We start from the raw sequence: 10,465 nt of genomic DNA, 5'->3' as shown, positions 1-10,465 counted from the left end.
TAATTCTAACCCCTAGCCCTAAACCTAACATAACCATAACCCTAACCATAACCATAACTCTAACCCTAACCCTAACCCTAACCTAACCCTAACCCTAACCCTAATTTAAACCTAACTCTAACCCTAACACTAACCCTATACCTAACCCTAAACCGAACCCTAACCCTAACCCCTAAGCCTAACCATAAACCTAACCCTAAACCTTAGCCTATCCCTAACCCTAACCCTAACCCTAACCCTAACCCTATCCCTTAACCTAAACCTAACCCTTACCCTAACTCTAACCCTAACCCTAACCCTAACCCTAACCCTAACCCTAACCCTAACCCTAACCCTTACCCTAAACCTAACCCTTACCCTAACTCTAACCCTAACACTAATACTAACCCTGACCCTAAAGCTAAGCCTATCTTGGACCCTAACCCTAACCGTATTGTAACCCTTACCCTAACCTTAAACCTAACGCTAACCCTAATTCTAACCCCTAACCCTAAATCTAACCTAACCATAACCCTAACCTAACCATAACCATAACCATAACACTAACCTAACCATAACCATAACCATAAACCTAACCTAACCATAACCATAACCCTAACCTAACTCTAACCGTAACCCTAATTTAACCCTAACCCTAACCCTAATTTAACCCTAACCCTAACCCTAAACCTAACCTTAACCTTAACCCTAACCCTAAACCTAACCTTAACCCTAAACCTAACCCTAACCCTAACCGGAACGCTGATCTAACCCTAACCCTAAACTGTAACCCTAACCCTAACCCTAACGCTAACCTAACCCTAACCCTTACCCTCACTCTAAGCCTACCCTATCCCTAACCCTAAATCTACCCCTAACCCCTGACGCTAACCCTAACCCTAACCCTAATCCTAAACATAACCCCTAACCCCTAATCGAAACTCGAACCTTACCCTAAGCCCTAACCCTAAGCTAACCCTAACCCTTACCCAACCCAACCCCTAACCCATAACACTAACCCTAACCCTAATGCCTAACTCTAATGCCTAACTCTAACCCTAATCTAACCCTAAACCTAACCCTGACCCTAAACCTAAACATAACCTTTACCCTAAAACTAACCCTAACCCTGACCCTAAACCTAACCCTAATCCAAACCCTATCCCGTACCCTAACCCTAACCGTAACCCTAACCCTAACCCTAACCCCTAACTCTAACCCTAACTTAACCCTAACCCTAACCCTAATACAAAATCTAAGCCTATCCAGGACCCTAACCCAAAACCTAACCCTAACGCTAACTTAACCCTAGCTTTAATCCTAAACCCCAACCCTAACCTAACCCTAACCGTAAACCTCACTCTAACCCTAACATGGACCCTAACCCTAAACCTAGCCTTAACGTTAAAACTAAACCTAACCCTAACCCTAACCCTTACTCTAACCCTAACCCTGAACCTAACCCTAACCCTAACCCTAACCCTTACCCTAACCCTAACCCTTACTCTAACCCTAACCCTGAACCTAACCATAACCCTAATCATAAGCCTTACCCTAACCATAACCTAACACTAACCCTAACCCTAACCCTGACCCTAACCTCTCTAACCCTAACCCTAACCCTGACCCTGACTCTAAACCTAAGTCTATCCCGGACCCTTGCCCTAACCCCAAACCTAACCTAACCCTAAACCTGCCCCTAACCCTAACACTAAATGTAACCCTGACCCTAATCATAAAGCCTAAATTTAACCCTAACCCTAACCCTAATTTAACCCTAACTCTAATCATAACCCTAACCCTAAACCTAACTATAACCCTAACCATAATCCTAACCCTAACCCTAAGCCTAAAATTAACCCTAACCCTAACCCTAACCCTAAACCTAATTTTAACCCTAACCCTAAACCTAACCCTAACCCTAACCCTAATTTAACCCTAACTCTAATCATAACCGTAACCCTAAAACTAACTATAACCCTAACCCTAACCGGAACTCTAACCCTAACCTGAACCCCAAACCTTAACCTAACCCTAACCCTAACCCTAACACTAACCCTGACCCTAAAGTTAAACCTAATTCAGACCCTAACCCTAACCCTATCGTAACCCTTACCCTAACCCTAACCCTAATGCTAACCCTAATTCTAACCCCTAACCCTAAATCAAACCTAACCATAACCCTAACCCTAACCCTAAACTAACCCTAACCGTAACCCTAATTTAACCCTAACCCTAACCCTAATTTAACCCTAACCCTAACCCTAACCCTAACCTTAAACTTACCCTAACCCTAAACCTAACCCTAACCATAACGCTAATCTAACCCTAACCCTTACCCTGACCCTAATCCTACCCTATCCCTAACCCTAAATCTACCCCTAACCCCTAACCCTAACCCTAACCCTAAATCTACCCCTAACCCTAACCCTAATCCTAAACATAACCCCAACCCCTAATCGAAACTCAAACCTTACCCTAAGCCCTAACCCTAACCTAACCCTAACCCTTACCCTAACCCAACCACTAACCCCTAACCCTAACCCTAATGCCTAACTCTAACCCTAACCTAACCCTTAACCTAACCCTGACTCTAAACCTAAACCTAACCATTACCCTAAAACTAACCCTAACCCTAACCCTAACCCTAAACCTAACCCTAACCCTAACCCTATCTTGTACCCTAACCTAACCCTAACCCTAACCGTAACCCTGACGCTGATACTAAACCTAAGTCTATCAAGGACCCTGACCAAAAACCTAACCCTAACGCTAACTTAAGCCTAACACCTAACTCTAAGCCTAAGCTAACCCCAACACTTACCCTAACCCTAACCCTAACCCTAGCCCTAATCCTAAACCCCAACCCTAACCTAACCCTAACCGTAAACCTGAACCTAACCCTAACATGGATCCTAACTTTAAACCTAGCCTTAACCCTAAAACTAAGCCTAACCCTAACCCTAACCCTTACCCTAACCCTAAACTTTACCCTAACCCTAACCCTGAACCTAACCCTAACCCTAACCCTAAACCTAACACTAACCCTAACCCTAACACTAACCCTTATCCTAACCCTAACCTAATCCTGACCCTAAGCCTAACCGTAAACCTATCCCTAAACCTGAATCTACCCCTAACCCCTAACCCTAACCCTAACCTAACCATAATCCTATCCCTAACCTAACCCTAACCCTAACCCTAACCGTAACCTAACTTTAGCCATAAACATAACCACTAATCCCTAACCAGAACTCTAACTTTAAACCCTAATCCCTAACCCTAACCGAAGCCTAACCCTAACCCTGACCCTCACCTCTCTAGTCCTAACCCTAACCCTGACCCTGACTCTAAATCTAAGCCTATCCCGGACCCTTGCCCTGAGCCCAAACCTAACCTAACCCTAAACCTGACCCTAACCCTAACGCTAAATGTAACCCTGACCCTAATCGTAAACCATAATTTTAACCCTAACCTAACCCTAACCCTAACCCTAATTTAACCCTAACTCTAATCATAACCGTAACCCTAAACCTAACTATAACCCTAACCCTAACCCTAAACCTATCCTTAACCTTAATCCTAAGTTTAACCCTAACCCTAAACCTACCCCTAACTCTAACCCTAACCCTAACCCTAACCCTAAACCTACCCCTAATTCTAACCCTAACGCTAACCCTAAGCCTTACCCTAAGCCTAACCCTAACTGAACGCTAACCCTATCCCTAATAATAACCCTAATCCAACCTAACCCTAACCGTAACCTTAACCCCAACCTTACCCTAACCCTAATCCCAACCCTAATCGAACCTTACTCTAACCCTAACAACGACCCTAACCCTTACCCTAACCCTAACCCTAACCTAATCCTGACAATAACCATATCCCTAACCCTAAACCTAACCTTAACACCTAACCCTAACGCTAATCCTAACCCTAACCTAATCCTAACGCAAACTCTAACCCTAACCTAACCCTAACTCTAATCCTAACCCTAACCTAATCCTAACGCAAACTCTAACCCTAACCTAACCCTAACGCAAACTCTAACCCTAAACTAACCCTAACCCTAACCCTAGTCCTAACCCTAAACCTAACACTAACCCCAACCCTAAACCTAACCTTAACCTAAACCCTAACCCTAACCGTAACCCGAACCCTAACCCTAACCCTAACCCTAAGCCTAACGCTAACCTAACCCTAACCCTGACCCTAACCCTAACCCTTACTCTAACCCTAACCTAATCATGACCCTAACCATTACACTAAACCTAACCCTTAACCCTAACCCTAACCTTAACCTATCCCGGACCCTAACCCTAACCCTAACCCTACCACTACACCTAACCCCTAATCCTAAACCTAATCCTAACTCCAAACCTAACCTTAACGTTAACCCTAATCCTAACCCTAACCTAACCCTAACCCTTAACCTAACCCGAACCCTAAACCTAAACCCTCACCTAACCCTAAACCCTCACCCTTACCCTAACCCTAACCCTTACCCTAACCCTAACCCTAACCCTAATCCTAACCCTAACCCTAACGCTAACCTAACCCTAACCCTAACGCTAACCTAACCCTAACCCTAACCCTAACCTCTAACCCTAACCCAAACCCTAACCCTAACCCCAACCCTATCCCGGACCCTAAACCTAACCCTAACCCTAACCCTATCCCAGACGCTAACCCTAAACCTTAAACCTAACCCTAACTTAAACCCTAAGGCCTAACTCTAATGCTAACCTAACCCTAACCCTAAACCTAACCCTAACCCTGAGCCTAATCCTGTTCCGATCCTAACCACAAGCCTATCACCGACACTAAACCTAACGCTAATCCTAACCCTTAACCTGACTGGAACCCTAAACCTAAACCCTCACCTAACCCTAAACCCTCACCATTACCCTAACCCTAACCCTAACCCTAACCCTAATCCTAACCCTAACCCTAACCCTAACGCTAACCTTAACCCTAACCCTAACCCCAACCCAACCCTAACCCTTACCCTAAGCCTAACGCTAACCTAACCCTAACACTTACCCTGACCCTAACCCTAACCCTACACACTAACCTAACTCTAACCGTAACCCTAACTTCAGACCCTAACCCAAACCCTAACCCTAACCCTAAACCTAAACTTAAACTTAACCCTAACCCTAACCCTAATGCCTAACTCTAACCCAAACCTAACCCTAACACTAACCCTAACCCTAACCCTAACCCTAACCCTAACCCTGACTCTAAACCTAAACCTAACCATTACCCTAAGCCTTACACTAACCCTAAACCTAACCCTTAACCCTACTCCTAACCCTAACCCTATCCCGGACCCTAAACCTATCCCTAACCCTAACCCTACCCCTAACCCCTAACCCTAACCCTAACCCTAACCCCCAACCCTAATCCTAACCCTAACCCTAACCTTAAGCTTAACCCTAACCCTAACCTAACCCTAACCCTAACCCTAACCCTGACGCTAACCTAAGCCTAAACCTAACCCTACCCCTAACCCTAATCCTAAACCTAACCCTATCCTAACACTAACCCTTACCCTAAACCTAACCTTAACCTTAACCCAAACCCTAACCCTAACCCTAACCCTAACCCTAACCATACCCCTAACCCTAATGCTAACCTAACCTTATTCTTAACCTTAAACCTAACCCTAACCCTACCCTGAAGCTAACCCTAACCCTAACCCCGACGCTAACCCTAACCTAAGCCTAACCCTTACCCTATCCGTAACATTAACCCTAACCCTCCCCCTAACCCCTAAACCTAAACCTAACCCTAACCTTAACCTTAACCCTAACCCTAATCTAACCCTAACCCTAACCCTGACCAAACCCCTAACCCTAACCCTAAGCCTAATGCATAACTCTAATCCTAACCTAACCCTAACCCTAACCCTGACCCTATACCTAAACCTAACTTTTACCCTAAACCTAACCCTAAACCTAACCCTTACCCTTACCCTAACCCTTACCCTAACCCTAACCCTAATCCCTAACCCTAACCCTAACCCTAACCCCTAACTCTAACCCTAACTTAACCCTAACCCTAACCCTAATACAAAATCTAAGCCTATCCAGGACCCTAACCCAAAACCTAATCCTAACGCTAACTTAACCCTAACACCTAACTCTAACCCTAAGCTAACCCTAACCCTTACCCTGACCCTAACCCTAGCTTTAATCCTAAACCCCAACCCTAACCTAACCCTAACCGTAAACCTGACTCTAACCCTAACATGGACCCTAACCCTAAACCTAGCCTTAACGTTAAAACTAAGCCTAACCCTAACCCTAACCCTTACCCTAACCCTAACCCTTACTCTGACCCTAACCCTGAACCTAACCCTAACCCTAAGCCTTACCCTAACCCTAACCCTAACCTAACCATAACCCTAACCTAATCATAACCCTAACCCTAACCTAACACTAAGCCTTACGCTAACCAGGACCCTGACCCTAACCCTAACTCAAAAACCTCTATCCCTAACCTAAAACCTGACCCTAAACCTAAGTCTAGCTCGAATTCTAAACCTAAACCTAACCTAACCCTACCCCTAACCCTAAGGCTAACCCTAAACCCTAACCCTAACCCTAACCTAACTATAACCCTAACCTAATCATAACCCTTACCCTAACCATAACCTAACACTAACCCTAACCCTAACCCTGACCCTAACCTCTCCAACCCTAACCCTAACCCTGACCCTGACTCTAAACCTAAGTCTATCCCGGACCCTTGCCCTAACCCCAAACCTAACCTAACCCTAAACATGACCCTAACCCTAACACTAAATGTAACCCTGACTCTAATCATAAAGCCTAAATTTAACCCTAACCTAACCCTAACCCTAACCCTAATTTAACCCTAACTCTAATCATAACCGTAACCCTAAACCTAACTATAACCCTAACCCTAACCCTAAGCCTAAGCCTAAAATTAACCTTAACCGTAACCCTTACCCTAACCCTAACCCTAACCCTAACTGGAACTCTAACCCTAACCCTAACCCTAACCCCTAACCTTAACGTAACCCTAACCCGAACCCTAACCCTAACCCTAACACTAACCCTAATTCTAACCCCTAACCCTAAATCTAACCTAACCATAACCGTAACCATAAACCTAACCCTAACCCAACCATAACCATAACCCTAGCCCTAATCTAACCCTAACCGTAACCCTAATTAAACCCTAACTCTCACCCTAAGCTAACCCTAACCCTAAGGCTAACCCTAACCCCTAACCCTAACCCTAACCTAACCATAACCCTAACCTAACCCTAACCCTAACCTAACACTAACTCTAACCCTAACCCTGACCCTAACCTCTCTAACCCTACCCCTGACCCTGACTCTAAACCTAAACCTATCCCGGACCCTTACCCTAACCCCAAACCTAACCTAATCCTAAACCTGACCCTAACCCTAACACTAAATGTAACCCTGACGCTAATCATAAAGCCTAATTTTAACCCTAACCTAACCCTAACCCTAACCCTAATTTAACTCTAACTCTAATCACAACCGTAACCCTAAACCTAACTATAACCCTAACCCTAACCCTAACCCTAACCCTAAGCCTAAACTTAACCTTAACCCTAACCGGAACTCTAACCCTAACCTGAACCCCAAACCTTAACCTAACCCTAACCCTAACACTAACCCTGACCCTAAAGTTAAACCTATCTCGGACCCTAAACCTAACCCTATCGTAACCCTTACCCTAACCCTAACCCAAATGCTAACCCTAATTCTAACCCCTAACCGTAAATCAAACCTAACCATAACCCTAACCTAACGATAACCATAATCATAACCCTAATCTAACCATAACCATAACCATAACCATAACCCTAACCCTAACCTAACCCTAACCGTAACCCTAATTTAACCCTAACCCTATCCCTAACCCTAACCCTAATTTAACCCTAACCCTAACCCTAAATCTAACCTTAAACTTGCCCTAACCCTAAACCTAACCATAACGCTAATCTAACCCTAACCCTAACCTGTAACCCTAACCCTAACACTAACCTAACCCTAACCCTTACCCTGACCCTAAACCTACCCTATCCCTAACCCTAAATCTACCCCTAACCCCTGACCCTAACCCTAACCCTAACCCTAACATTAAGCCTAACCCTAACCCTAATCCTAAACATAACCCCTAACCCCTAATCGAAACTCAAACCTTACCCTAAGCCCTAACCCTAACCTAACCCTAACCGAACGCTAACCCTAACCCTAATGATAACCCTAATCTAACCTAACCCTAACCGTAACCTTAACCCCAACCTTACCCTAACCCTAATCCCAACCCTAATCGAACCTTACTCTAACCCTAACAACGACCCTAACCCTTACCCTAACCCTAACCTAATCCTGACAATAACCCTAACCCTAACCCTAAACCTAACCTTAACACGTAACCCTAACGCTAATCCTAACCCTAACCTAATCCTAACGCAAACTCTAATCCTAACCCTAACCCTAACCCTAACCCTAACCCTAATCCTAACCCTAACCCTAACGCTAACTTAACCCTAACCCTAACCTAATCCTAACGCAAACTCTAATCCTAACCCTAACCCTAACCCTAACCCTAACCCTAACCCTAATCCTAACCCTAACCCTAATGCTAACCTAACCCTAACCCTAACCTCTAACCCTAACCCAAACCGTAACCCTAACCCTAACCCTAACCCTAACCCTAACCCTAACCTCTAACCCTAACCAAAACCCTAACCCTAACCCTAACCCTAACCCTAACCCTAACCCTAACCCCAACCCTATCCCGGACCCTAAACCTAACCCTAACCCTATCCCAGACCCTAACCCTAAGCCTAAACTTAACCTTAAACCTAACCCTAACTTAAACCCTAAGGCCTAACTCTAATGCTAACCTAACCCTAACCCTAACCATAACCCTAACCCTAAGCCTAACACAAATCTAACCCTAAAATTAACCCTAACCCTAAGCCTAACATAAATCTAACCCTAAACTTAACCCTAACCCTGAGCCTAATCCTGTTCCGATCCTAACCACAAGCCTATCCCCGAAACTAACCCTAACGCTAACCCTAACCCTAACCCTAACCCCAACCCAACCCTAACCCTTACCCTAACCCTAACCCTAGCGCTAACCTAACCCTAACCCTTACCCTGACCCTAACCCTAACCCTACACACTAACCTAACCCTAACCGTAACCCTAACCTCGACCCCTAACCCAAACCCTAACCCTAACCCTAAACCTAAACTTAACCTTAACCCTAACCCTAACCCTAACCCTAACCCTAACATTAACCCTAACCCTAACCCTAATCCTAAACATAACCCCTAACCCCTAATCGAAACTCAAACCTTACCCTAAGCCCTAACCCTAACCTAACCCTAACCTTTACCCTAACCCAACCACTAACCCCTAACCCTAACCCTAACCCTAATGCCTAACTCTAACCCTAACCTAACCCTTAACCCTTACCCCGACCCTAAACCTAAACCTAACCTTTACCCTAACCTAACCCTAACCCTAACCCTAACCCTAACCCTGACCCTGATACTAAACCTAAGCCTATCCAGGACCCTAATCCAAAACCTAACCCTAACTTAACTTAACCCTAACAGCTAACTCTAAGCCTAAGCTAACCCCAACCCTTACCCTAACCCTAAACCTAACCCTAACCCTAACCCTAGCCCTAATCCTAAACTCCAACCCTAACCTAACGCTAACCGTAAACCTGAACCTAAGGCTAACATGGACCCTAACTTTAAACCTAACCTTAACTTTAAAACTAAGCCTAACCCTAACCGTAACCCTTACCCTAACCCTAAACTTTACCCTAACCCTAACCCTGAACCTAACCCTAACCCTAACTCTAACCCTAACCCTAACCCTAACCCTAACCCTAACCTAACACTAACCCTTATCCTAACCCTAACCTAATCCTGACCCTAACCCTAAACCTAAACCTATCCCTAAACCTGAATCTACCTCTAACCCCTAACCCTAACCTTAACCCAACCATAATCCTATCCCTAACCTAACCCTAACCCTAACCGTAACCCTAACCCTAACCCTAACCCTAACCCTAACCCTAACCCTAACCCTAACCGTAACCTAACTTTAGCCATAAACATAGCCACTAATCCCTAACCGGAACTCTAACCTTAAACCCTAATCCCTAACCCTAACCTAAACCTAACCCTGACCGTGACTCTAAATCTAAGCCTATCCCGGACCCGTGCCATAACCCCAAACCTAAGCTAACCCTAAACCTAACCCTAACCCTAACGCTAAATGTAACCCTGACCCTAATCATAAACCATAATTTTAACCCTAACCCTAAACCTAATTTAACCCTAACTCTAATCATAACCGTAACCCTAAACCTAACTATAACCCTAACCCTAACCCTAACCCTAAACCTATCCTTAACCTTAACCCTAAGTTTAGCCCTAACCCTAAAC

Source organism: Patagioenas fasciata, chromosome W (genome assembly GCF_037038585.1).
Source record: "Patagioenas fasciata isolate bPatFas1 chromosome W, bPatFas1.hap1, whole genome shotgun sequence".
NCBI classification, from domain to species: domain Eukaryota; kingdom Metazoa; phylum Chordata; class Aves; order Columbiformes; family Columbidae; genus Patagioenas; species Patagioenas fasciata.
This window is presented reverse-complemented; position numbering follows the sequence as displayed.